Genomic DNA, 27,223 nt, shown 5'->3' with positions numbered 1-27,223 from the left:
TCCTGCCTGTCTGTCCCTATCTGTCCCTCTCTCTGAGTCTGTCTCTGTAAAAAAAAAAAAAAAAAAAAAAAGTTTAGGAATGTTTTCATTGTTGCAAAATGTTATTGCTGATTTGACCTTTGATCCAACCTCTGTAACCTATCAAAATGCCTCATCTGACTCTGAAAACTTCTAATTATCTAACCTGCTTTAAATTTTTCTGAAGAATTTCAATGTTTTTTCTTTAACCCATTTATAAATATGTGTATAAAAATATAACGTGTGTGTGGTGTGTGTGTGTGTGTGTGTGTGTGTATCTCACACTAAAACTTTATCAACAGTTTTCCAAAACAACTGATTGACATTCAGTGAAGGTACATATTCAGCGAAGGTAGCCAATTGTTAAAAGAACAAAATAGGAAACTTTAACACAACTGGTAGAAGGGATTGGAAAACACTTCTTAAGTGCAGCAGTCAGTGCACTTTTCCATGTAGAACTACACATCTCTGAGCAAATGTTTAATGGGGCTTTGTTAGTACAGGAAGTCCCTGGGTTACAACAAGGTAGGTTCTTTAAGGATTTATATGCAAAGAAAGGTAAAAAAATAAATACTATGTGAAGGTAAACATCTTTCTGGTTGCATATAATAAAATGTACCTGTTCTAACTTACATACTGATTCAACTTAAGAACAAACCTACAGAACGTGTTTACTTTCTAACCCAGGGACTGCCTTTACCAAAAAGATGAACTAATCTAAATGTATAGCACTATGGAAATAGACAAGTGAATTGTGGTCTATTTGTACAGTGTAATTCTACCCAGCTACAAAAACGAGGGGCCCAGACTAGATGTACTAATTGGATCGTTTTCAGAAACATTTTGAGAAAAAACAAGAAGCAAATTGCCAACGAACATATAAATGTTGAGATCATCTTTATGTTATTTAAGAACATATAAAATATCAAATGGCAAGTTTTTATTTTAGATATGTCCATATGTAATAAAAGTAAAAGCACACCAAATTCAGATGCTGGCTGCTTCTGGAGAAGGAACGGGACCTGAGGAGGTGCTGAAAGGACTTCGGCTGCTATTGCCACATTTGATTACTCACGTGAGGTAGTGGATACACAGCTATTCCTTTATCTTTCTCTGGACTTCTATGTGCACCTGAAATATTTCATAGTGAAAAATGCTTTTGACTCTTAAAGATAGTTTTCTTTAAAATCACTTAGCTTAAATTACAACAATGACAAATTTGTAGACATATCTCTAGCAAATGCATTCTGCGATGCTCTATTATTTTAGAAAGCTGGCATGAAACTGCTGTGGATTTCTGAAAGTGTGGGTTATCAGATTTTTCTAACCATTGAAGAAACTCTTTCCAAGTGTTAAATATAAAATACTGGAAAGCTGAACAACTAGAGGGATATAACCTTTCAGAATCTAAAAGCAGATAGAAAGGTAAGGGGGCAGGGATGATAGCCTATCACTATTTTCTGCTTTGGACTTTAAGCATCTTTCTATAGTCCAACAATTTCTAGTATCACAATATTTTCCACATCCATGAGAAAATAAAACAAAAATTCATTAATAATGATAAAAATCCATTCTCATTAAACAATATCAAGGTCAGTTTCAGATTAGGTTTTCCAAGAGACCCAAGTAAAACTTGGATAGAAATCGACATGTCTAAGACTATGCAAGCCTCTTATTTGTTTAACTTGGGGAAATATTTCTTTTCAATTTATTTAATAGATGATTTTCATTTAAGAAACTGAACTTTAAAATATCAACATTGTTCACTTATATCTTAGAACTCAAAAAGCAATATTTAATACAACAAAACATTACCAATTTAGCAAAGATAGGTCAGGTTTAAAGGCTTATGATTCGATTGCCAACCTAAAGATGAGGTGAAAAAAAATAAAGAAAATGTGGATTCAAAGTCTAGTGAAAGAGCCATGTTAGCTCCTTTTAAATAAGAGAGGACTGGCAATTAAAGAAAGCATGGAGGTAAGATGTAAGGAGGAGAGGTCTGTAGTCAGAAGTAACCTATTAAATGCATGACTTGGACAAGTCATTGTAACTACTTAGCTTCACTTTTCTCACTTGTAAAATGACAATCATAAGATGATTTTGAGGATCAAGTAAAAATAAAACATGCATGATTTTATTATTAGGTATACCAGTACTTGACTATTTAAAATGCCAGTTTGCCCTAAATATCCCAAAGATCTCAATGTAAAAAGCTGAAGAAATCCCAATAGGGTTTCATTGTCATGTTCTAAATTGCTACACTCATCTCCAAATTATTTAAGGGGAAAAAAAAAAGAAAAAGATCACAGAAGACTTGCTTTTCATAAGGAAATACTAAAAATATGTCTTAATGATTTCTGCTGGGAAACAACAGCATATTTTGGTTAATAGTTCTTTCTTTCTCTCTTTCTTTCTTTCTTTCTTTTTTTTCTTTCTTTCCTTCTTTCTTTCTCTTTCTTTCTTTCTTTCTTTCTTTCTTTCTTTCTTTCTTTCCTTTTTAAAGGAAAATTATTAAGGCCTTTGTGACCCAGGTTGAAAATTTTTTGATTTTGTATGATGAAAATATATGGTCATTAAGAATGAAAAGCTATGAGCCTTGAGGTTGAAAGGGCAGTATCTTGGGCAACAAGTTTCAGGAGTTAATCTCTAGAAAGATAGTACAGATGCTCAAGGCATTACCAGTCATGTAAGCAAGACAAATATATACATGAAGTTAGAAACCACTGAGGCCCAGGGCCACACATACAGATGTGCAGTTGAAACACAGCACAATGCTAGGTGGTATAATTTCATATAGATTATATGGGAAAAGTATGGCACTATTTGCTTATGTTGGGTATCAGATACCATGCAAATGCCAGATACAAATATGAGGATAATTCATCTCCTCTTCAAAAATATCCCCAGCTCACTGGGGAAGACAGATTACAGAAGAAGGTGGGAGTGTTTAGGGATAGGCACAGAAGAGAACCCAACCCAGATGAGAACTGAGGAAAGACTCCGCCTGAACTGAGCCTGAAAGCATGAGTAGCAGTTAGTGGAGAAAAGGTGAGATTAGGGTTTGCCAGGCCGATGGACAGTCACAACTGAGGGGCAGAGACAAGAAAGAGACAAGAGGGGGCAGTTTATAAAGCTACACGCAGTTTGGTGTTATGGGACTCTGCAGGGTGAAAGTTGAGCAATAAAGATCTGACTGCTCAGAAAGCCAGATCTGACTTGTGTGAAGTGGTCAGCATCACAGCCATGGATAAGACCAGGAGCTTGGGGCTGGCCTGTCTTCCATGAGTGCCCTAGCTAGACTAGATTAGATTTGATTAATCTAAAACTTGAAGTTCTGCTTATGACCATTTTTGTCATCTAGTGTGTCTTCCACTAGATTTATTGATCCTACTGATTACTCCTATCTCTTGGTTTACTAATACTTTCTTGCAATAATTCTTCATACCAATGAATTAGACCTAGAACTTCCCTATGATGTTTTAAAACATGCCATCAGCATGCAACTCATTTCTTTCATTTAAAATAATTAGAAATAGTTATAAAATAAATGATTTAAAATATATATTTGTATTTATCTAATTACAGAAGTGATTACATAATTTCTTTAAACCATTTGATGTTGTTAGACATTTTGTTTTTTCAGTATTTACTATCATAAATAATGTAAGATGAGTAACCTTACGTGAACCTCTTTGATTTTAAACTTATGTCATTTAACATCCGTGTTTTTCTCCTAAGAGTATATTTATAGGAGTATAATTGTTGAGCAAAAAAAAGTGTGTATTAACAATTTTTTAACATATTGTCAAATTGCTTGTTTCAATTTACCCTCTCACTCTCATGTGAGGGATGTGTCTATTTCTCTACCTTCTTAGCTATTTTTAATCAGTACTTCTAGGTTAAATCCACAGTGTGGCCCCATATCTTCCTCGGGCATGTGCAGTCAGCCTACAGCCTACCCTGTGAGATGGTCCAAGGATAGATAGTCATATTCTGATTAAAAGAAATCTACTTGCATATTAAAAATTTAAGCAAATTGTAGAAATTTTAGAACAACAATAAGAGGGAAGTTCTTCTGGTGCTATTTATTCTAGATCAGTGTTGTTTCATGCAAACAGCAGGCATGACATTTTTGGCCTATATTTTTTTTAATTGAGAGCAGGGGAGGCAGAGAGACAGACTCTCACATGTGCCTGGGATCCACCGACAAGCCCCTGTGGCAATGCTCTTTTTAGCACCTGAGGCTGAGGTCCCGAAGCCATCTTCAGTGCCCCAGGCAAACTTGCTTGAAGCCATGGCAGCAGGAGGGGGAGAAAGAAAGAGACAGAGGGAAAGGGGAGGGGGAAGGATGGAGAAACAAATGGTCGCTTCTCCTGTGTGCCCTGACCAGTAATCGAACCTGGGACATCCACACACTGAGCCGAGGCTCTACCACTAGGAAAACCAGCCAGGGCTTTTTTTTGGGGGGGAGGCACATTTTAAAATTAGGAGATTTAATATAAAAATCTAGATTTATGGCTTCTCTAGGGGAAAAAAAGAATACATTTGGAAATGCTATATCCACAAGGTAATACCAACTAGAGCTAAGAAATACTGTCCCCTTTAGAGAGGGCAGATACCTCCAAGTGACCACATTCATATTCTCCCTGCCTGCCTGGCTTCACTCTTTGATTTTATCCGCCTGGCCTTTGTCAGCACTAGAATTTAAAACCCCACCCCAACTACGGCATCCTTTACTGGAATAATAGTAAAATTCTGTTAGAACAGAATTCTCTCACAGATTTAGATATACTGAAGATCAAACAATGAACTCTGAACTATATCAACAACATGGAGTAAGCTTCTGAATCAGTGTGCCCTATTTATTTCTACATTATAGATTTTACCATAATGTGTTTACATAACTACATACATAATTTATGTGCAAAATATTCATAGCTACAAATATAATTACTAATCTATTATAAGAAATATATCCAACAATAGACTTCAAACAAGAAATACAAGAATTTGGTTCACACATACTTTCCAAATTAATTCAAACTCAAATTGCAATAAGCTTACTTGGAAAAATAATAGCCAATTAAATTTTTCAAATCTCTAGCTCCTGATCTGAAGACAGAATTATATTAACATCATTAAGCTGCAAAGTATAATTGGACATATATCTATGCAGAATGTCAGGATTCTGTAGGCAGTTAGTTATGCAAAACCAAGTGGAAATAAAAGCCTGTGAAATAGATAGCCTGAAGTCTTTTCAAGTGCAACATAAATACAAACACACAGAGTAAAGATGGCAAACCCTTGGGAGAAAGCTGAACCCATGATGGGATATGAGCACACACCTTTGTCAGAAAAAACAGGCCTGAGGTTTTATTTTAGTAAATATTTGTTAAACACATCAAGAGGATTTATACTAAGGGTTGCAAGTTATATACAGTTCTTTTAAAGCACCAGACATGGGTGTTAAGAAGTCCTATATAAAGTGATTTACATGACAAGTAAGAAAGAGAATGTTTTAAAGGTTTGTTTTATTTCAATGACTTTTAAGGTAAAAATAAATGCTTTCTTCACTAAGGCATCTGTTGCCCTGTGAATTTGCATATATAGCAGCAATAGATGTGAGTTAAGAATTTAGAAGAGTCCCTAATGTGGTTAACTTGAAAATATCATAGTGTCTGCTATACCATTTTTTCAGATCTTAATATCACTTTAGATTTTTATTTTTTAATAATCTGTCAAGGAGAATTTCAAACATATACAAAAATAGATGGAGTAGCATAAGGAGTCTCCATGTACCCATTGCCCAGTCCCAGTGACCCCTAAACAGCCAATTCTACACACCCTACCCCTAACCTCTTTCCCTTCTGTATTCATTTGAAGTTAAATCCCAAATATTATAACATGTCATTCATAAATGTTTCAGTGTATATCTCTAAATAATAAGAATTCTTTTTTCTTAAACACTACCATTATCACACCTGTAAAAAAGAAATATATCTACAATATTCTCAAATATTCTGTTACTGTTCAAATTTCCAGTTGTCTCACAAATGTCATAATTTCTATAGCTTATTTTTAAAAATCAGGTTTCAAATAAGGTAGTCATTACTGCTTCATTTTTTATGTTGCTTTTTATTGATAGGTTCGTCTTTCGTCTTTTTTTCTTGAAATGTAGTTCATAAAGCTTAAGTTTTAGAATAAAATGCTCTAGGGAATCAAATTTAAACTTATTTTTTGTCTTTCAAAAAATTATTATCTGATGAAAATGGGGAAAGGGAATAAATATATGGTAGTATATATGTATAAATTTATAAGGGGTGTGTGTGTGTGTGTGTGTGTGCATGCGCGTGTGTGTAATTTGGCCTTTATTTTAGAAACATTTTGCAACAATGTGATCACTCATTTATTCATGTACACATTAATTTATTTATTTTTCCATCCATCCATCCATCCATCCATCCATCCATCCACCCATGCATCCATCTACCCATCCATCCATCCATCCAACGCACTCTGTCAATACTACATGCCAGTGTTCGGCCGGTCAAGTAAAATAAGACACTGCTCCTGGGTGACGTCAGAGAAATGGCACCGTGAGGAGCACTCCCGATACCTCACCCCAAAATTTCAACAAGTTCTTCAACCAGTGACAGAAAAATTTATCCTTGGAGCATCTGGAAGTCCCACACACTGAACACGAAGGTATAATCGAGCAAAAAATTGACTAAATGTATAATCAACCCTGTAGGAAATAAGACGGAGAAAGGAACACTCTGCCTTCCTCACTAACCTGAGCAAAGGCTGCTTTCACTTGGAACTGAAAGAGAGTGGGGACTGGGGGTGTGGAGGGAGCTGGGCTGTGGCACAGACGTCCAAGCCGAGGAAAGAGTGTGAATTCTTTCAAACAGACAAAGAAGACTTGGTTCCTATTCTACTCAAAGTCTTCCAAAAAATTGAAGATGAAGTAATACTTCCAAACACATTTTATGAGGCCAACATAACCTTCATACCGAAACCAGGCAAAGACAGCACAAAAAAAAGAAAACTACAGACAAATATCTCTAATGAATACAGATGCTAAAATACTAAACAAAATACTAGCAAATTGAATACAACAACATATTAAAAAAATAATACATCATGATCAAGTGAGATTCATCCCAGAATCTCAAGGATGGTTCAACATACATAAAACCGTTAACGTAATACACCATATCAACAAAAGAAAGAACAAAAACCACATGATCATTTCAGTAAATGCAGAAAAGGCATTCGATAAAATACAACACAATTTTATGTTTAAGACTCTCAACAAAATGGGTATAGAAGGAAAATATCTCAACATGATAAAGGCCATATATGATAAACCATCAGCTAACATCATACTAAATGGCGTAAAACTGAGCACTTTACCTCTTACATCAGGAAGAAGACAGGGTTGTCCACTCTTTACACTCTTATTTAACGTGGTGCTAGAAGTTCTAGCCCGAGCAATCAGACAAGATAAAGAAATAAAAGGCATCCATATCAGAAAAAAAGAGGTAAAGGTTTCACTTTTTGCAGATGATATGATCCTATACATCTAAAACCCCAAAGAATCCACAAAAAGATTACTAGAAACAATAAACCAATACAGTAACATCACAGGATACAAAATTAATATACAAAAGCCCATAGCCTTTCTATATGCCAACAATGAAACATTAGAAAATAAACTCAAAGAAATAATCCCTTTCACGATTGAAACAAAAAAAAAAATACCTAGGAATAAACATAATAAAGAATGTAAAGGACCTATATAATGAAAACTACAAAGCATTGTTAAGGGAAATTGAAAAAGATACAAAGAAATGGAAAAATATTCCTTGTTCTTGGATAGGAAGAATAAATATAATAACCATATTACCCAAAGCAATATACAAATTTAATGCAATTCCCATCAAAATTCCAATGACATTTTTTAAAGAAATGGAACAAAAATTATCAGATTTATATGGAATTATAAAAAAAACTCGAATAGCCAAAGCAATCCTAAGGAAAAAGAATGAAGCTGGGAGCATTATAGTACCTGACTTCAAATTATATTATAGAGCCACACAATCAAAACAGCATGGTATTGGCAGAAAAATAGACACTCAGACCAATGGAACAGAATAGAAAGTCCAGAAATAAAACCACATATATGGTCAAATAATTTTCAATAAAGTGGCCAACAACACAGAATGGAGAAAAGAAAGCCTCTTCAACAAATGGTGCTGGGAAAACTGGAAAGCCACATGCAAAAGAATGAAACTCGACTACAGTTTGTCCCCTTGTACTAAAATTATTTCAAAATAAATCAACACCTAAATATAAGACCTAATACAATAAAGTACATAGAAGAAAACATAAGTACTAAACTCATGGACCTTGGTTTTAAAGAGCATTTTATGAATTTGACTCCAAAGGCAAGAGAAGTGAAGGCAAAAATAAATGAATGGGACTATATCAGACTAAGAAGTTTTTGCTCAGCATAAGAAACTGACAACAAAATAAACAGCCAACTAAATGGGAAATGGTATACTCAAACAATAGCTCAGATAAGGGCCTAATATCGGAATTATACAAAGAACTTATAAAACTCAACAACAAACAAACAATCCAATAAAAAAATGAGAAGAGGACATGAACAGACACTTCTCCCAGGAAGAAATACAAATGGCCAACAGATATATGAAAAGATGCTCATCTTCATTAGTTATTAGAGAAATGCAAATCAAAACTACAATGAGCTACCGTCTCACACCTGTTAGATTAGCTATTATCAATAAGACAGGTAATAGCAAGTGTTGGATAGGCTGTGGAGAAAAAGGAACCCTCATCCACTGTTGGTGGGAATGTAAAGTAATACAACCATTATGGAAGAAAATATGGTTGTTCCTCAAAAAACTGAAAATGGAACTACCTTATGACCCAGTAATCCCTCTACTAGGTATATACCCCCAAAACTCAGAGACATTGATACGTAAAGACACATGTAGCCCCATGTTCATTGCAGCATTGTTCACAGTAGCCAAGATATGGAAACAACCAAAAAGCCCTTCAATAGATGACTGGATAAAGAAGATGTGGCACATATACACTATGGAATACTACTCAGCCATAAGAAATGATGACATTGGATCATTTACAACAAAATGGATGGATCTTGATAACGTTGTACGAAGTGAAATATGTAAATCAGAAAAAACTAAGAACCGCATGATTCCATACATAGGTGGGACATAAAAACGAGACTAAGAGTCATGGACAAGAGTGTGGTGGTTATGGGGGGGAGACAAAGGGAGAGGGGAAGGGGGAGGGGAGGGGGAGGGGCACAAAGAAAACAAGATAGAAGGTGATGGAGGACAATTTGACTTTGGGTGATGGGTGTGCAACATAATTGAATGACAAGATAACCTAGAGATGTTTTCTTTGAACATATGTACCCTGATTTATTGATGTCACCCCATTAAAGTTAATACAAATTCATAATAATAAAAAAAGACACTGCTCATTTTCCTCAAGTGGCTTGTTTATTTGAGAGTCTGAACTATAAACAACTACAATGTGATAGATGCTTCACTTGTTCTCGCAGCCTAATTGCACAGGAAAGAAAGACTTGCCTCTTCATGCTCGATTTCTGAATCTGTTCTTGATTGCTGAATCCCCCAATAATCTGAGTCACCATAGGCATTCTGTACCTGGGAGACTATTTCCAGCTCAGCATTTCCTGGTACAGAAACATCAGTATCCTCTTTTTTTTTTTTTTTTTTTTTTCATTTTTCCGAAGCTGGAAACGGGGAGGTAGTCAGACAGACTCCCGCATGAACCCGACCGAGATCCACTCGGCATGCCCACCAGGGGGCGATGCTCTGCCCCTCTGGGGCATCACTCTGTTGCATCCAGAGCCATTCTAGCACCTGAGGCAGAGGCCACAGAGCCGTCCTCAGTGCCCAGGCCATCTTTGCTCCAATGGAGCCTTGGCTGCGGGAGGGGAAGAGAGAGACAGAGAGGAAGGAGAGGGAGAGGGGTGGAGAAGCAGATGGGCACTTCTCCTGTGTGCCCTGGCTGGGAATCAAACCCAGGACTCCTGCATGCCAGGCCGATGCTCTACCGCTGAGCCAACCGGCCAGGGCCCTCTTTTTTTTTTAAGACTTTATTTATTCAATTTTTTTTCAGAGAGGAGAGGGGGGGGCAGAAGTAGAGAGAGAGAGAGAGAGAAGAGGGAGGAATAGGAAGCATAAACTCCCATATGTGCCTTGACCAGGCAAGCCCAGGGTTTTGAACCGCCAACCTCAAGTGTTCCAGGTTGATGCTTTATCCCACTGCCCCACCACAGGTCAGGCAGCATCCTCTTCTTATATAGCTTCTGTTCCTTAAAAGGCACTGATTCCAGTCTCTGCATGCATTTACATACTTTATCTCCTTCATCAGTTAACTTGATGTTTGTCAAGTGTCCATTGAGATCCAATTCACTGTGCACCCTGTATAAATGTTCAGCTGTTGCACAAGGTGGGTATGGTCTGCTATAGACCTGACAGTGCATATGTGACTGGCCCATCTATGTCCTTAGTAGATATTCCTCAACATTCTTAGAGAAAATTATTTTCATATTATGACTTCACTGAAAAATGAAAAGCTTCCTCTCCATCCTTCATATATCTGAGAGCTTCATATAACCCTTTCAGTAGCCTACACCAAATTTTGATGCATCCTTGTCATGTCAGAAAAGCCTTGAAGCCAGGTCCCCTATCAAACATGAGAAGGCTTTATCTTGCTCAAATTTCTGTGTCTATTGAATACAATCAGTTTGTTCTTAAACATTCAATTTGAACTCAGTAGACCCAGAGACCTACAACACACTCGTTCAGGAGTCCTTCCTCAGCATCTTATCACATTGCTATCAAACCTATCCTTTATAGGAGATGGTGAGAGTCTAGAGCAAGCCTCTGAAATATGCAACTTGTAGAATTTTATAAATGAGAGAAGGCTAAGCCCAAGACAGAGACTGTATCTCAGCAATCTAATGGGGGAAGATGCGGGCAATTAGGGGAAGGACTGAGATTGGGGAAGCATGGTGGGTTAATGAGCTGTCTGTCCTACACAGAGCCAGCCTTCCTCTCTCACGCCACAGCTTATTAATTATAAAACCTGTGAGATCCTCCTTCAGAGTATTTCCAAACTCCAACCGCACCTTTCAGTCTTGTATGTCCAGCCCCAGCCGCCACCATCTCTCACCTAGATCAATGCTGTGGCCTCCTGCCTGCGCTCCCTGCTTCCACACCAGGCACTGTCCCACCTCCAGACCTCTGTATTTGTCAGTCCCTCTGCCTAGAATTTCTTCCCCTGCATGCCCTTGTTGCTCTCTTTTGACCTCCTTCAGGTGCCTATTCAAATGTCACTTTGTTACTGAAACCTTCCCTAACCCCTCTACCCTTCCAAAAGTATCACACACACTCACATCCAGGTCTCCATATCTGATTTTCCTAGCTAATTTTCTTTCCTTTTTAATACATTGTAATTTTTTCTTGTGTATTTTTTTATTGTCTATCTTCATCACTAGAAGGTAAGCTCTGTGAGAATGAGGATTTTGTCTTTTTTTAATGCTGTATTCTTAGTGACTAAAATAGGGCCTGGCATATAGTAGGTGCTTAGTAAACATTGGATGGATGGATGGATGGATGGATGGATGGATGGATGGATGGATGGATGGATGACTTCCTCCCTCTTTCACAAAGAATTAGGGAGCCCTTTGTGAAATACCAAGTTAGGTCTCACTCTTGCCCTTGAAGTGCTGAAACACATAAAACTACTCTAACGATGATGACAAAGATATGTCTAATATAGATATGACTCAAACTGAGAATGTTTTAGGGGTGTGGGAAGTAGCTTAGTAAAGGAGACAACAATCAGCTAAAACTCTTAATGTGATCAGGGTTCTTAAACATAGGGTAATGAGGAAAAGGCACTAGAGAGAAAGGAGGCATGGTTATATATGCCATTTGTAGTTTTCTTTGGTTGAAAATAGACATGGGACTCTAGACTGAAGTAGTGCAGGGACCTCAGGGCATCATCACTTGCAGGACAGTCAGATTTCCTACAGGCACACCCAAGTGAGACCTCAGGGCATCATCACTTGCAGGACAGCCAGATTTCCTACAGGCACACCCAAGTGATCCAGGGCATGGAGGCAGCCTGGAGGGGCTAGGAAGTCAGTGTCCCTTTAAATGTTCACATATTTGTTTAACACTCATTTAATGTGCATATGGGAAAAGTACTTTCTATTAATAACAATTGCAAACCTTTTTATTCAAATTCCATGTAGTATTTATTTCCTTCCTTGATATGCCCTCATATTTTAACATATTTAGAATTACTTTATATCACAGTTTTCCTACCACTTATAACTAGAAAGTGTTAGTCATCAAACTACTGAACATAAACTTCATTTGCATGGGTGTGCTCAAAATATATTTAATTTTTTTTATTTCTGGACTTCATGTTGGAAAAATACTTTCTCTCTTTGATTTCTATGTATTTTTTAATGAGACAACTTCTTGAAAGTTGTATTAAAGAGTTTAAAGTTAAGTGAATGGAATAAATCATCTGTTCCTACGGAACACACCAGTGTGGCTTTTTTTTTGTTTGTTTGTTTGTTTTGTTTCAGCTGACTACAACTTCTGAGGAAGGAACTGTCAACCAGTAGGTTGTAGGGTAGTATATGCAAGACTGTCATTTCAACATGCACAGCAGACATAAACTGTATGGAGGGGAGGGGAGGTCTTTTGTTTTCAAAGAGAAAAGTTTTCCAACAGGTGTTGGACCAGTTGACATCTTGCCAGTTTTGTCAGATGGGTCATGTAGAAACCTGAGTTAGTCAACCCTGTGTCCAGTCACCACCTGGGTATTCTGAACTAGCCCACTCACTTTCCCCATTGTCTTTGCTGTGTATACTGCCATGCAGTGTAGACCAGTGGTCCAAAACTACTTCTGTCTGTAGTTTTACAGGGCAGAAGAGTGAGGAAAAGGAGGTCTCTTTCCAAGGTTTAAACTCTGCCTTGATCACTTATATCATCCTTCTAGGTCCCAGTATTATAGCTCCTCAGTTAATATCACCCCTACCCCTACCCCTACCCCTACCTGTCACAAACATGGACACACATATTCTCCCAGTGCTAGGTTTCCAGCTTTGCCAAGAAAATGTATCTAGAACTGACCCTTTTTCCAGAAGCCCTATCCCTGGGATAAATTTATTTTCACAATATCCTGAATCTCCTTTTAATTGATCTCTATCAGGCCTTCTTTCTTGCAAGAGGAACAGTGAGCCTCAAAATTGAAGCAATCAAAATCTTAATCCCTCTTCTCCAAGGAGACTCTTTGGCCCCCATGCAAATTTTCCCTGTCCCCCTCTTATCAACATTTGATTTTCAAAGCCAAGAAAGATGGGAGAACTCTGTCAGGTCTACACATGTCCAGTCACAACCTCCCTCCAAACAGTATCACTTACCTTACACATGCAGAATAGGAGGGCCACTAAGGGATTCCCTCAGAGATGTCTGCCCCAGTGTGAGGTTAATAAACAAATGAAGGACCAAACAAATTCTCTTAGCTCTAGGCACTTATGGATCAAACACTGGAAATTCCCACTGAATTAAACAGTTTGTTAATGCATGTTCTTTGGTATCACTATTACATAACACTGTTAGAAAGTTTTGGTTTTGACTTGAAGTGTCAACCATCTGTCAATAAAGAATTTTAACAGAGCAAGATCAGTTTGAATTTAGTATGGCCAGTTGTAACCCATCTTAAATGGGCAGAAAATCTATTATACTAATGTGCATTTGGAGTAGGCATTTTTTTATGTTGTCTGTAAATTATGTGGGTTATAATTGGAAAAGATAAGTGATGTCCAGTATAATCAATCTTATTAAAAGGATAAATCTTTCATACATAAAGTTTTAATATTTCAACCATAATATTAGAACTGTTCTGTTGCAAATCTCATTTAAATTGTTTGCCAAAGGCTGGAATTAAAAACAATTTATGATAATATAAAGTCATCACAGCCAAAAAGCAATGACAGATAACTTTTAGGGGGTTTCAGAATAGTTGTTCACCTAACAAAATGATTTCCCTGTCAAATTTGATACATCTGTTTAAAAAAAAAAACACAGAAAAGCTTAGTAATGTGCTAATTACCTTCAGTAGTTTATAAAGTGTTCAAATTAGTTATATCTAGAGAAGGAATTCCAGTTCCTTTTTTGAATGAATAATGCAAAGGTTTGTTTAAATTCATGCATTCCTATTTATAAAAGAACACCTGGGTAGCTTTATTTTGAGCTTAGAACAAAACATAAAATTGTTGGGAACTTGGTATTTAAATATATTCATTTACATTCTTAGGCAAATCAGCAATGGTAAAATAACCTTGCTGAGAATATAGAAATCCATATCATGATTCTCTAACTATCAGTAGCCTTCAAGGAGAGGAAAAGAGACTGACAATGTCATCAAGATGCCAGTATTGATTCTATTCTCCTCATAGAAAGGAAAAGGGCCAGGTATTGATCTCTCCATTAGTGATGGCAGAGATAGAAGAGCTGCTGGCAGCAGGGACTCTACTTTTACTGGGTTCTTCCTCTGTCACTTACCTTTTACCCACTCTTGTCTTAAATTACCCACTCCTTATTGCACCCCACCCTCCAGCATGCACAAGTGTGCACGTGCAAATACATGCATATGCCAGCTTATTTCTGTTGAAATCTTCTGCCCAACATTATTTTCCCACATTTTGGGGGACAATTGGTTTTGTGGACCCCCAGTCTCAGAATGCCCCATCCCTGGAACTGAATCAGGGCAGGGAAGCTGGGCAGCTGCCTAAAGCACCAGCCTATAATGGGAATGAACTGGGTCACCACAGGGATAAATCTAACACATTTTCACACATGACTCCTTAACCCAAAGAAATGCAATTTGGTCCTGTTCCTAGGGAAGAAGAGAAAATCCTCAAATGAAAAGTGGAAACCAAAATAAAAGTCTTTACAGAACGTTCCAACTTCTGTTAAATAAATTTTCTATATGTACACCATAATTTCTATATTCAGAGTAGATCACCAACTTGACTGGCTTACCTGACAGTCTCTGATGTCAGCTGTCAGAATCCATTAACAGTCAGAAACTGAATAGCACTCTTTATTAGTAATCAGCCTCAGTGCATACATCCAGGTACATTTCAGTCATGGACAGGACTGTGGGTGCCAAACCTCATGCAGGTATGCGTGGACAAGCTACAGAAGTAAAGGGAAATCCACGTTAGTGAAACTGTGGTCCCTTCAGAACCCAGCAATCCTTCATCATGCACATACCACTTCTATTGATAATCATTTTCTCTTCTCTTTAACTACATGAATTATGAACAAATAGTAAATAAATAGTAAGTTGAGCCTGACCAGGTAGAGGTGCAGTGAATAGAGCATCAAATTTGGGCCCAAAGGACCCAGGTTCCAAACCCCGTGGTCGCAAGCTTGAGCACCAGCTCATGAGCTTGCAAACAGAGTTGCTGGCTTGAGCATGGGCTCATAAACATGACCCCACGATCTCTGGCTTAAGCCCAAGGTCGCTGGCTTGAGCAAGAGGTCACTTGCTCTGCTGTTGCCCCCGCCTCAGGTCAAGGCACATATGAAAAAGCAATCATTGAACAACTAAGGAGCTGCAGCAAAGAATTGATGCTTCTCATCCCTCCCTTCCTGTCTGTTTGTCCCTCTCTGTCTCTGTCACACACACAAAAAAAAATTATATATATATTAAGTTAAATGAATACCAAGTTACTCATCAGGGTAGAGGCCTAAGGTACAAATTAAAAACTAGGCTGAAAGTAAAGATGATTGAAAAGAACACTTTTCTTTGTTGGCTGCCACCTGCTCTCTTGGTCCTCCAGGCTGACAGCCACTTCTAAGTCATCTAGGCGGCAGCAATTTGGCCTCCCTTTCAACTTTCTGTCCACAACACTTGGCCTGGTGGCATCCAGTCCAGGTCTGAAGGACCTTGTGCAGGCCTGACTGCCATCTTAGGCCTGACCCATCATCCTTCTCCCACCCCACCCTCCCCATGTGTCCTGAGAGCGCTGCCGCAGAGGCCCTCCATGGTGATAACGAGTTAGTGAGGAACTAACACAAACCTGTTTCCTGCTTCCCAAACACATCCAGCCTGTGCAGGGACAGAACCTCACACTGTCCTTCCATGGGCGCATCCTGACAGCCCTTGCTGCCTCTGCCTGGCCCAGAATATTATTAGATTCCGCCCACAGGAGACCAGGTGGTTGGAATCCATGTGCAAAGGGTCATGAGTACCCTTCTGTGTCACCCAGGGAGCAATGGTTTTTAACAGGTAACAACAGCCACATTTCTGCCTCTGAAAATCCCCAGAGGAAAAATCCTCTTCTGACAGTTCGCTGTCCTTATCCAAAACCTCACCACAACTAAACCTATATACTGGTCTGTGGTACACAGTACTTGGATGTAACCCAGGAGACCCTAAAAGATTTCAAGATTATATTATAATGAAGGATGGATAATTTTTAATTAATAAAACCTTTATGGAATAATTTTAACAAACACTCATGAGAATCAGAAACTACTTATAATGATAAATTACCACTTAAAATGCAAAATGTGCAGACATACCAGAGAATAACTGCATTAATTACTCACTACAGCCATTAAAATGTTTCCTATGGATGCTTCATGCAGGCTCCACCACCTGGGATGCCCTTCTGCTTTCTCCCTGATAATGTAAGGCCATCATTTCTTTCAAGGCACAATTTAAGGTTCATCTTTTCTGAAAAGCTCTCTCTTTCAATCCCCTGCCCTCCCAGCACATAGCTACATAGAGATTGCTTTGTAATTGTCTACGTTCTTTCTGGGTTAACACTATCTCTTCTTATTTTCTTTGTGGAACTTAGTAAAACTTCTCACATACAGAAGACCAAATACACTATAGAACAGTGGTCCCCAACCTTTTTTGGGCCACGGATCAGTTTAATGTCAGAAAATATTTAAATGGACCGGCCTTTAGGGTGGGACAGATAAATGTATCACGTGACCCAGACAAGCGTCAAGAGTGAGTCTCAGACAGATGTAACAGAGGGAATCTGGTCATTTTTTAAAAATAAAACATCATTCAGACTTAAATATAAATAAAACAAAAATAATGTAAGTTATTTATTCTTTCTCTGCAGATCGGTACCAAATGGCCCAAGGACCGGTACCAGTCCACAGCCCGGGGGTTGGGGACCACTGCTATAGAATATAAGATCCCTGTTGGGCAAATGGGTTTGTAAAATATGTGTTATTTGATTTTGCTCACCTCTATTGTTAAAAATGGCTGCTGCCAAGGTGAATGGCTGCTGCCAGGTGAAACGACTAATTAGCTTCCTGGTTAAGAAGGGGCTTTGTTTTGCTAATGTGTGCTGGAGGAGGGGTTTCATGCCAAAATGTTTTAAGAGAAGAAGAAGGAGGAGGAGGTTGAGGAGGAGGATGAGGAGGAGAGAAGGAGGAGAAGGAGAAGGAGAAGAAGAAGAAGAAGAAGAAGAAGAAGAAGAGGAGGAGGAGGAGGAGGAGGAGGAGGAGGAGGAGGAGGAGAACAAGAACAAGAAGAACAAGAAGAACAAGAACAAGAAGAACAAGAACAAGAAAAAGAAGAACAGAAGAAGAAGAACAAGAAGAAGAAGAAGGCTGTGTTGTTGAAGAGAAGTAGCCAAGATGGTGGGGTACTGAAGGAGAAGCCAGTTTGTGCAGAGTTTGTGCAGAGAGAAGGAGATGGGGAACCAGAGGAGACTGAGCTAGTGGGGGGCCTTTGATTCCAGGAAAATCTGGATGAGTCAGTAGCTTTGTGAGCTCTGAATGAGTGGGTTTTGGTGCCCAGTGTGTTTTTTACTCACCAGCCAGTTTGGAGGCTAGAATAAAACAAATGGCCCACCAGTTTTCAGCTGTCTGAATCTAATAGAAACCTGCATGTACCTGGCTTTGATGGCCACAAATACTGAATTTACAATCTCACACTTAAAAAAACTGACAGGCCAACTGGTCAGTGATCAAGAAAATAATTCATCAGTTATTGAATTAATGAATACAATGCACAAATACAGAAATTTGGAAAACTGACCAAGAAAAGACATACACCGAAGTTTTGGTTTGTCAAACAGTATTCTCCTTGCCTAAAGATATAGCTTTAGGATTAGAGTAATGACGAGTGAGTTCAGGCTCTGTTTGGCCATTTAACCAAATATCAGTCAGGTTATTTTATCAATACATGTCTGAGAAATCATTTCCCTCATCTGTCTCTCTTTTTTTTTTTTGCAAGCACAATACAAAATCAAATGAAGAAGGAATGAGCAAAGCGCTCATCAGTGCTGTAAATGTGAGTAATCACCAGTATTATTTAAAGGAAAGAGAAGGAAACATGGTGAGAAAAATCTGTACCATAAGCTGTGTCAGTCTAGAGATTCTGATATATGTGCTGGGAAATACAATATTTGAACCAAATAAAGACAGTTTTTCCTTAATACTCAGCATGTTTGTGTTCTCTAGCTTATTGTTTTGTAATTGATAGCAAAGCTATAAATGGCTTTGGGGATTGGTGCATATCTCATATTATTGTCGTGCTGTGGAGTCGCATAATCAAGTGGAAATGGAGAAAATATTTTGTCAAAAATTTTTTTTCCTGTGGGTAAGCTGTTGCTTATTCCTAAGTATCTTTTAGCTATTTACCGTTTTATAATCATTGGCATAAATATAAAAATGGTAAACAATGTTTATTGTTTGCATACAAGTGAGTCTGAATTGGGGCTTTTACTGCCAGTCATTCCTGGTGCAATCTCAAGGACTTAATAGGCAATCAGACAGTGATTTATCTAGCCCATTACTAAGAAAGAACCAAGAGAAAGCAAAACATCATTTGGCTCACTCATGTGCTCAGGGAAAATGCAAAACAGTGAATTATATGAGTTTTGTCATGATTTTCTTGACACTACAAACATTTTGCATCTGAAAATTTGTTTTTGTTGCTGCCCTTAATATTTCTTAGTTCAATCACAGGAAGAAATAAAGGAGCAAAGTTAATGTAATGGTGTTTTGTAAAGGGGAGTTATCTGAAAATCAAGCCAATGCTGCAGTAGAAAAATAATTCTCTAGGCTGTCTTAGGGTGAGAGGTGTTATTCCGGTATCATGTCCAAATTTTAGCTCAGGTAGCTAATTTAGTCTATTGTGCCTACAGAAAATGCTTCCTGTGGTCTGAACTGGTCACTGGACTCTATCACATCACTAAAGCTATTGGGTCAGTGGTCTGCTAAGTAGCTGCCATGTGTTTACATTTCAAGTGAAAATGGAGAAAAGCTATATAGTGAGTGCATTCTGAGCCCCAGAACAAGCTCCCCATAACAAATTGTATTTTAGTTATTGATTTTATGACCAACAATTGTGAAGTCATTTAAAAAAAAAAAAAAGTTCAGGCCCTGGCTGGTTGGCTCAGTGGATAGAGCGTCAGCCAGGAGTGTGCATGTCCTGGGTTTGATCCCCAGTCAAGGCACACATAAGAAGTGACCATCTGCTTCTCTCTCCCTTCCTCTCATCTTCTCTCCATCTTCCCCTCTTGCAGCCATGGCTCACCTGGCTTTAGCATCAGCCAGGGCGCTGAAGATAGCTCAGTTTACTTGAGCATCAGCCCTAGGATGGCGGTTGCTGGAAGGATCCTGGTCGAGGCGCATGCGGCAGTCTCTCTATCTCCCCTCCTCTCACTTAAAAAAAAAATGCAAGTGTTATACCATGTTTAAAAAAAAAAAGCAAAACAAGCCACAAATTACTAGTTTATTAGCTAATTAGTAATAACTTTCATGCTCCTCATGGATTCAAAGTCTGGTGAGCAAGAGAGATATCCAAACAGTGGCACAACTGAATGTGTGAACCTCACACTGAGAGAAGCCATGCAGGGAAGAGAGCAAGGCCCAGTGAGAGCACACAGCCAGAGAAGCTGAGTGGGGGAGGATGACCAGATGAGGGTGGAGCTGAGACTCATGAGAGGGCTCCGTGCCAGGACGGAGACTGACAGGGAACAGGAGACAATAGGTATAACACCTCTCTGGTGAGAGAAAGCACAGTACATTGAAGGAAGCAGAGGAAGACCGGACCCTGGCATGCAGAGGGGAAGGTGAGGTAGAGGGAGGCGGGCTCAGACCACCCCGAGCCTGCAGAGTAAACAGTGTCCCTAGAAGTGTTTATTCCTGAGCTTTAATGGGAAAGATTATCATTATAAATAATAACATTGATAATATAGAATTCAAATATGCCATTCCATATTCATCACATTTTGTTACCTTAATTTTTTAATAAGGATTATTAATATTTAAATAATTAAATATTAGGCAGTTATCTAAATAATTGATATTTAAATTATTAAATATTGAATAATCAAAGATTGGGCATTATGTTAGGTACTTTAATACATCATTTTGTTTTCACAGCAACCAACAAAGTAGACTTTTTTCCAATCTGGGTATTGAGGAAACAGATTTCGTAACCTGCCCAAGGTTCACAAGTAATATATGGAAGAGGAAATTCACACCTTCACTGGCCTGACTCCAGAGCTTTTTTATTGATCTGTCTGCCCACATTTGTTCTCTGTCCTGAATACTGAAGTGTGTGCTCATAGTTCCAAGGAAACAGTATCCCTTCAGGTCAGCGATGGGCTGTTAATACTACGACTTCAATCGTGTGGTTGTCAGTGGCCCTGGTACATGCCAGTTAAAATGTACCTTTAATTTTGGAGTTTTCTACCTAAGCAGGGAAGAAGGGAGACAACTGTTAGTGTTTAGGATCTTATGTAAATCAAGAATTGTCCAGAGATATGTGTATATCAAATCACCACAATGTATAGTTTAATATCTTATATATAAGTCAACTTTAATAAAGCTGGAGGTGGGGGGGGGGGGTGCTTGACCAGAGAAAATAGATTGGAACAATTTATAACAAAACCCTGGAAATATCAACAGAGCTAAACCCAGATTTTTAACAGCTCAAACTGCATGTGCAGAAGCCAACCCTGATCTCTGTGATTGCAGTCAGTTTAGTCACATTCATTCTTTGGAGACCTCAGCTGGGAGGAGAATGAAACAGACGGCCCATTTGGTGAAGAAAACTGAACAACAATCTAAAATACGTTTTTTTTTTCAAAATAATGTTCATTATGCTTATTTCATTAGAAAATGCTGTCCTTTTAGTACTTTGCCTCTTCCAGAGGTCTCTGGATTATTATAGGATTCAATTAAAGGTCAGTTTCTTTCCAAAAAAAAAATGATCTGCTCTAATTTATGAAATTTCTTCTAAATGAAAGAGCCATGGTTAGTTATGCCAATAGATGAACTAAGTAATGTGTTTGTGGTGTTGATATTGAAGCAAATGGATGGAAGCCAGGGTGGAGGAATGGATTTGTTCAAATGTATTGACTGCTGTGACAGATCATATCTGAAACCTCAGTGTCTGACTCAGTGTAAATTAGTTTCTTGCTCCCAGCAGTGGGAGGAGACCCATGTCCATGGAAATTCTGCCATCTGCAAAGTGAGCTTCCCTGTTGTCCTGTGTCAACATCCAACCAGCAAATGGGGAAAGAGAGCAAGTGGAGGATCTGGTGGGAGCTTCTGTGGGTGCAGCCTGGGAGTGATGCACGTGACTTTCTACCACATTCGTTGACAAAACTCAGTCACACAGCCCTACCTACTTGTGCAGGTAAAATGAGACATATGGTCCAGCTGTGTGCCATAAAGGGAAGGGAAACAGTTTGGGAAATGGTAGTCTGTTCTGTCACAAGAATCAAAATTACTTTTCAAAAAATTCAGTCTGATAATCTGGGATATGAAGAAAATATAACCCACACCTTGACATTAAAGTCTTTATCTATCTAAGAATGTTTTTCTGTCTATCCATCTCCCCAGGTCTGACAAACATTCCACATTTCTCCAAATTCTCCCTTTCACAACAAGCAGCTTAACAGTATATCCTCTCAGATACAGACAGAAAGAAAGTAACACAACAGTTCTCCATTATTTTGTTCCCACTTTTCTCCAGTGTAAAATGAGTATAATATTTAATTGAACATTCATTGAGCACCTTGTTTGTACCATGATTCAAACTAAAGCAGGCACCATATGTGAGAAAGACAATGACAATAGTGCTATGGTACAGGCAAACAAAATTGTGTAAAACAGTATTTGTAAACACTCATGACAGTGCTTAGCACACACTATGACAACCAATAATTCTGGGTAATTTCCCCAGTTCTCTCAGATTCTCATCTTAATCACCAACTCATCATTCTTCCAAAGGCACATACATATGCTTTGGAGGAGGGCCCAGTACTTTTAAAAGACACTTCTCAACCATTGTTCCCAGCCAGGCCAAATGAACTCTTACCTGGGGCTCAGTTCCACGGCCATTCTGGCCCAAACTGACTCTGAGCAGGTTGCCATGAGTGCTTGTCCTCAGGTCATGCTTGCTCTTGCTTTGCTCTAATCTGGTCCTCTGGTCTCCAGACAATAGGCCCCTGTCATCTACATGGCTTCCTCCTGCTTGGTTCCTGTCTTGCATTATTAGCACTGTATTCCCTATAACAGATGTGGCCCCTTCAAGACTGCAGGGCAATATGGTAAAGAAACAGACTACTCAGACTACTCTGGATTGTAGAATTTTAGAAATATTTACTAACCTCATCACACTCACTGTCATTATAGAAGTAGCTAATTGCAATGTCTAGAGGAAGGGTCAGCAAATATTTTCTATGAAGGACCACATAGTAAACATTTTAGATTTTTCAGGTCACAGACTGTCTCTATCTCATATTCTTTGTGTATTTGTTTGTTTGTTTTTCTTCAACCATTTAAACATATAAAAAACATTCTTAGTTAATAGGCCATACAAAATAGGTGAAGGCTGGATTTGGCCTCTGGGCCGTTGTTTACTGACCTCTGGTCTAGAGCTGCACTGTCTGACATGGCAACCTCTAGCCTCATGTGAATAGTTAAAGTTAAATGATTTTAAATTTAAACAAGATTCTCGTTGTGCTAGCTTAACTGTCATATTTCAAATGCTCAAAATCCACATTGACTGCCATGTTGGACACTGAAAATAGAGAACACTTCCATTATCACAGAAAATTCAACTGGGCAGCACTGGTCTGGAGCCTGGCTCAAACTGGTAAGATTTTCCAAGTGTTTTGTTTAGACTAATTCTCACTCCACATCTATTCCTTTTTCCTCCCAGTTAACTCACTCCACCCCCAATCACTATAACAATCTACATGATTTCCTAATTAGCATGGGGCTGTTATCAGGAAAATGTCTCAGCAAACTTGCAAACTTGACTTTCACCTCAAGTTATTTGTTTTAAAATGATCTGGGCTCTTGATAATCAGCCTTTGAAACCTTCCTTCTAGATCAGAGCCTCATACTTCTTGGTGTTACCCATGCTCTTCTCAACTTCTAGCATCAATCTATAAGAAAAACACCAAGATGAGCTGGGTTTCCCGCAGAAAATAAAGCAAAATTGAGAAATCCCAGCTGTGACCATCTCCCTCCACCACAACCACCAATGAGAATGTGAACACTTTAAAGGGAAGGGAAAGCAAGGCGTACCGTAGAGGATGCTGTGCCTCCCAAAGGCACCATGTAGGATACAAAGGGGGAAGGGGAGGCAGACAAACTAGGCTGGACAGTTTAAGGGGGGCTGAAGCCAGCACCTACTGGCTCCTGAGAGCCAATTGTTAAATTTTCAGGAATTCTGTAAGCCTGTTGTTAAACACATCCATTACTTAAAAGTAAACTTACAAATAAATAAATTATATTAAACACAAAAGTAGTGTGTAAACTAATCTCTTCCTCATTATTTCACTACATTTTACAATCATCTGTGCTCTTGAAGTTATTTATGCCTGCTGTATATATGTGATAGAAATATAATAGTTTGTTGCTGCACATCTCTTCCAAACTCCATGTCCAATAAAATCATGTTGATATTTTAAAATTGGCCATGGTACGAGATTATGCAGGATATTAGGGAGTTATAAAATACCATCATGGAAGGACAAGGGAAAGGAAAATCAGACCAAGGAGGTATGAAATTTCTGCTCTCTACAAACCTCTGCTCCTGAAGCTGAATACTGATTAGAGTTCACCCAATTCTGAATGAGCATACCCCCAATTAGAATTTCCCCTACACCTTGAATGAGCCTACCTTGGTTTTCTTCAACCAGGATACCTGTCACTAGGCCTCCTTAATGCCAAACACCTGTCTTTTGGGTCCTCTGCTAATCCCTTGCCGTTTTGACTTGCCCCTTCCTCACCATTCCTTAGACATCAAGGGTTTTGGAGCCTGTTCTAGTCACAGCTAATAATGTCTGTGTCTCTCCAGTTTTTTCTCCTCTGGCTTACTCTCATCCTTTCAGAACGCCTTTCTGTTCATATTTGTTTGTGTTTCTAGACTAATAGACACCTCCTCATGCTGTGCCCACTGGCCCCACCTAACTTGACAGCCTGGGCATCTGACCCTAACTTTCCCTGGTGCGGACAGTGTTGCTGAGGACCTTTCCATGACTCTTTCCATCACATGGATACTGTATAGATCCCAAACCATAAAAACGGCTTCTACAGAAGGCAAGGGAAAGCTGGACTCACTATAAAATTCTGAATGGCATCTTACTACAAGATTAACTTTTATGGTTACATTTAAGTTTGAAAAAAGTATTTTTATAAAAGTAGAATGGCTTTTTTTCAGGGAGCTTAGAAGAAATTCACTGTTATAAATTTTAAACAACCTAGTCTAATGTAGTTATAAACAGCAGAAATTAACATATGCATTGTATTAAAGGCAATTCACAGAAGATTAGATTCAATTGATACATAATAGAGAAGCCAAAAGGCACAAGCTCATTTAACTCTTGACACAAATTATTAAACATCATTCTTTTTGTGTGACCTGATCCGTACATTCTCGTGGATCAAGGGAGATTAGCCATGTTGCTGAAGTAAGGAATTAGATGTTCTCATTCTGAAGGAAACCACAAAAGCAGAACGCATCACTTACACATAATTACAATGATTACAATAGGAAGCCCTTGAACTTAAAACAGGAAACACATGTAATATAAGAAGTCACTATAAAATAATCCAAGCATTAGCCAAGATTGTTGAGAAGGGACATTTTAAAATACAGCCACAAATTACTCAAGTACAACTAATAATTCAAAAACAACCGCCATAGCAGCTTATTGATGAAAAAGTAACACTGAACTAAAAGTCTTACTATTTTTTTCCCACTGGTGACTTAAAAGATTGACTTCTATCTGCCTTATTATTCCCTGCTTACTAATTGTTTATAAAATAATAATTAGGTAAATACAAAGATATTTTTGTGCCCTCTTTCAAAGTATTTGTCTGGAACTAGACTTGGAAACTTTTTGAGGAACATTTTTTTTGTTTGTTTCTGAACACCTAACACCTCCTCTTGTGTAACAGTAGCAATAAATTAGTGTATGTAATTCCTTGTATTAGCCTGGAAGATGAAGAAATATTTCATAGCCTCAACCTTGACACAATGAAAGCACATTCATAAGAAAATAATGAGAGCATTGCAGTAGCCTTAGTTGTTTACGTTTTAGAAAGTGTTGTTTTGTATGTCTGTACCTAGCAGGCAATGCTATCTTTAAATATTAGTTTTGAGCATAATATTGAAAGTGACTATTATACATAACTGTCTAAATTTTATTCATTGATCAGATTAAGTAAAAAGACAACTTAATTTTTATTCTCGGTGTGTTCCCTTTACCCAACTTAGAATGGCTTTCAATGAACAGATACTGTATTTGATGTTTCCAAGTATAGTAGTACCTATTTTAATAATCCCCTTTACATATGCTATCTGTGCCTCTATGAGAACATGCCTGATTAAATAAGGTGACCTTATGGACAGGTCCTTCATTTGCCATTTGTCTGGTATATATAGTAACACCCTTTCCATCTCTTCTTGTACAAGAGCAGGTTCACTTCCTTCAAACAGTATACATCACTATGAATATCTGACACTAAGAATAGCCTTGAGATTAAGCTTCAAGATAAAAATCACTGCCCTATATTGCAATATTGATTTATAAAGTTGGTGTATAAGAAAATGCAGTTCCCATTGGAAATTAAAATTTATGTGAGTCTACTTATATTGTTGACAGCTCTTCTGAGGAAAGACTGAGGAGGGATGAAGGCAGAAGCAGGGAGAGGGTAGGAGATCTCGCGAGAGTTGGGGTGCGAGGTGGTAGAGGTGTGAGATATGGTCAGTTCTAGATACATTCCCAGGTGGGAGCCAGTGAGGTCTGTGGGCAAACAGTGCCCCAGCCGAGGCCCAAGGTCCGAGAGGAGAGGCCCATGTCAGGGAGGAGGTGTTGGAAAACTCCCCCTGTAAAGGGTCAGATGGCATGGGTTTTATATGGGCCATATGGTCCCCGTGGCTACTGCTCCATTCTGCCAGTGCGTTGGGAGAGTTGGCAGAGGCAGTACCTATGGCCAGGTTCCAAAAAGTATATTCCCAGAAACAGGTGCAGGTTGGTTAGGTTCACACCTGCATTTTGCTGTTATTCTTCCAATTAAAAAATTATTGTGGGTATATGTAAGTTCAAGCATTGAAAGTATAAGCACAGAAACAGTACATTTCATTTTGGGTTTATTAAGACGGTCCAGTCACTACGGTGAGTTCTTTGTTTCAACTTGACTATGCAGTATTTAAAAAAATATTAATAACTCCTCAGGAAATACATGTTCATGCTATAAAATCAGAATACATCTCAGAGGGCCCTTTTCTTCGAAAGGGAAGAAAAAAAAATTGCCTGTTATTCCACCAAGAAGAGACAACCATGGTACAGATTTGCTGAACGGAAAATACCGATGTCTCTACTGTGTGTCCTTCCAAACTTCTTCATTTAGGCCGGTGACTCTCTGCTGGGGACATGTTTAGCCCATGGATACATTTGGCAATGTCTGGAGCCATATGGGGTTGTCACAACTGGGAAGAGGCTATTGGCACTTAAAGGGTAGAGGTCAGGGAACCTGTTAAACGTTCTACAATGCACAGGAAAAGTGCCCCACCAGACTTA

Source organism: Saccopteryx leptura, chromosome 2, assembly GCF_036850995.1.
Source record: "Saccopteryx leptura isolate mSacLep1 chromosome 2, mSacLep1_pri_phased_curated, whole genome shotgun sequence".
Taxonomy (NCBI): domain Eukaryota; kingdom Metazoa; phylum Chordata; class Mammalia; order Chiroptera; family Emballonuridae; genus Saccopteryx; species Saccopteryx leptura.
This window is presented reverse-complemented; position numbering follows the sequence as displayed.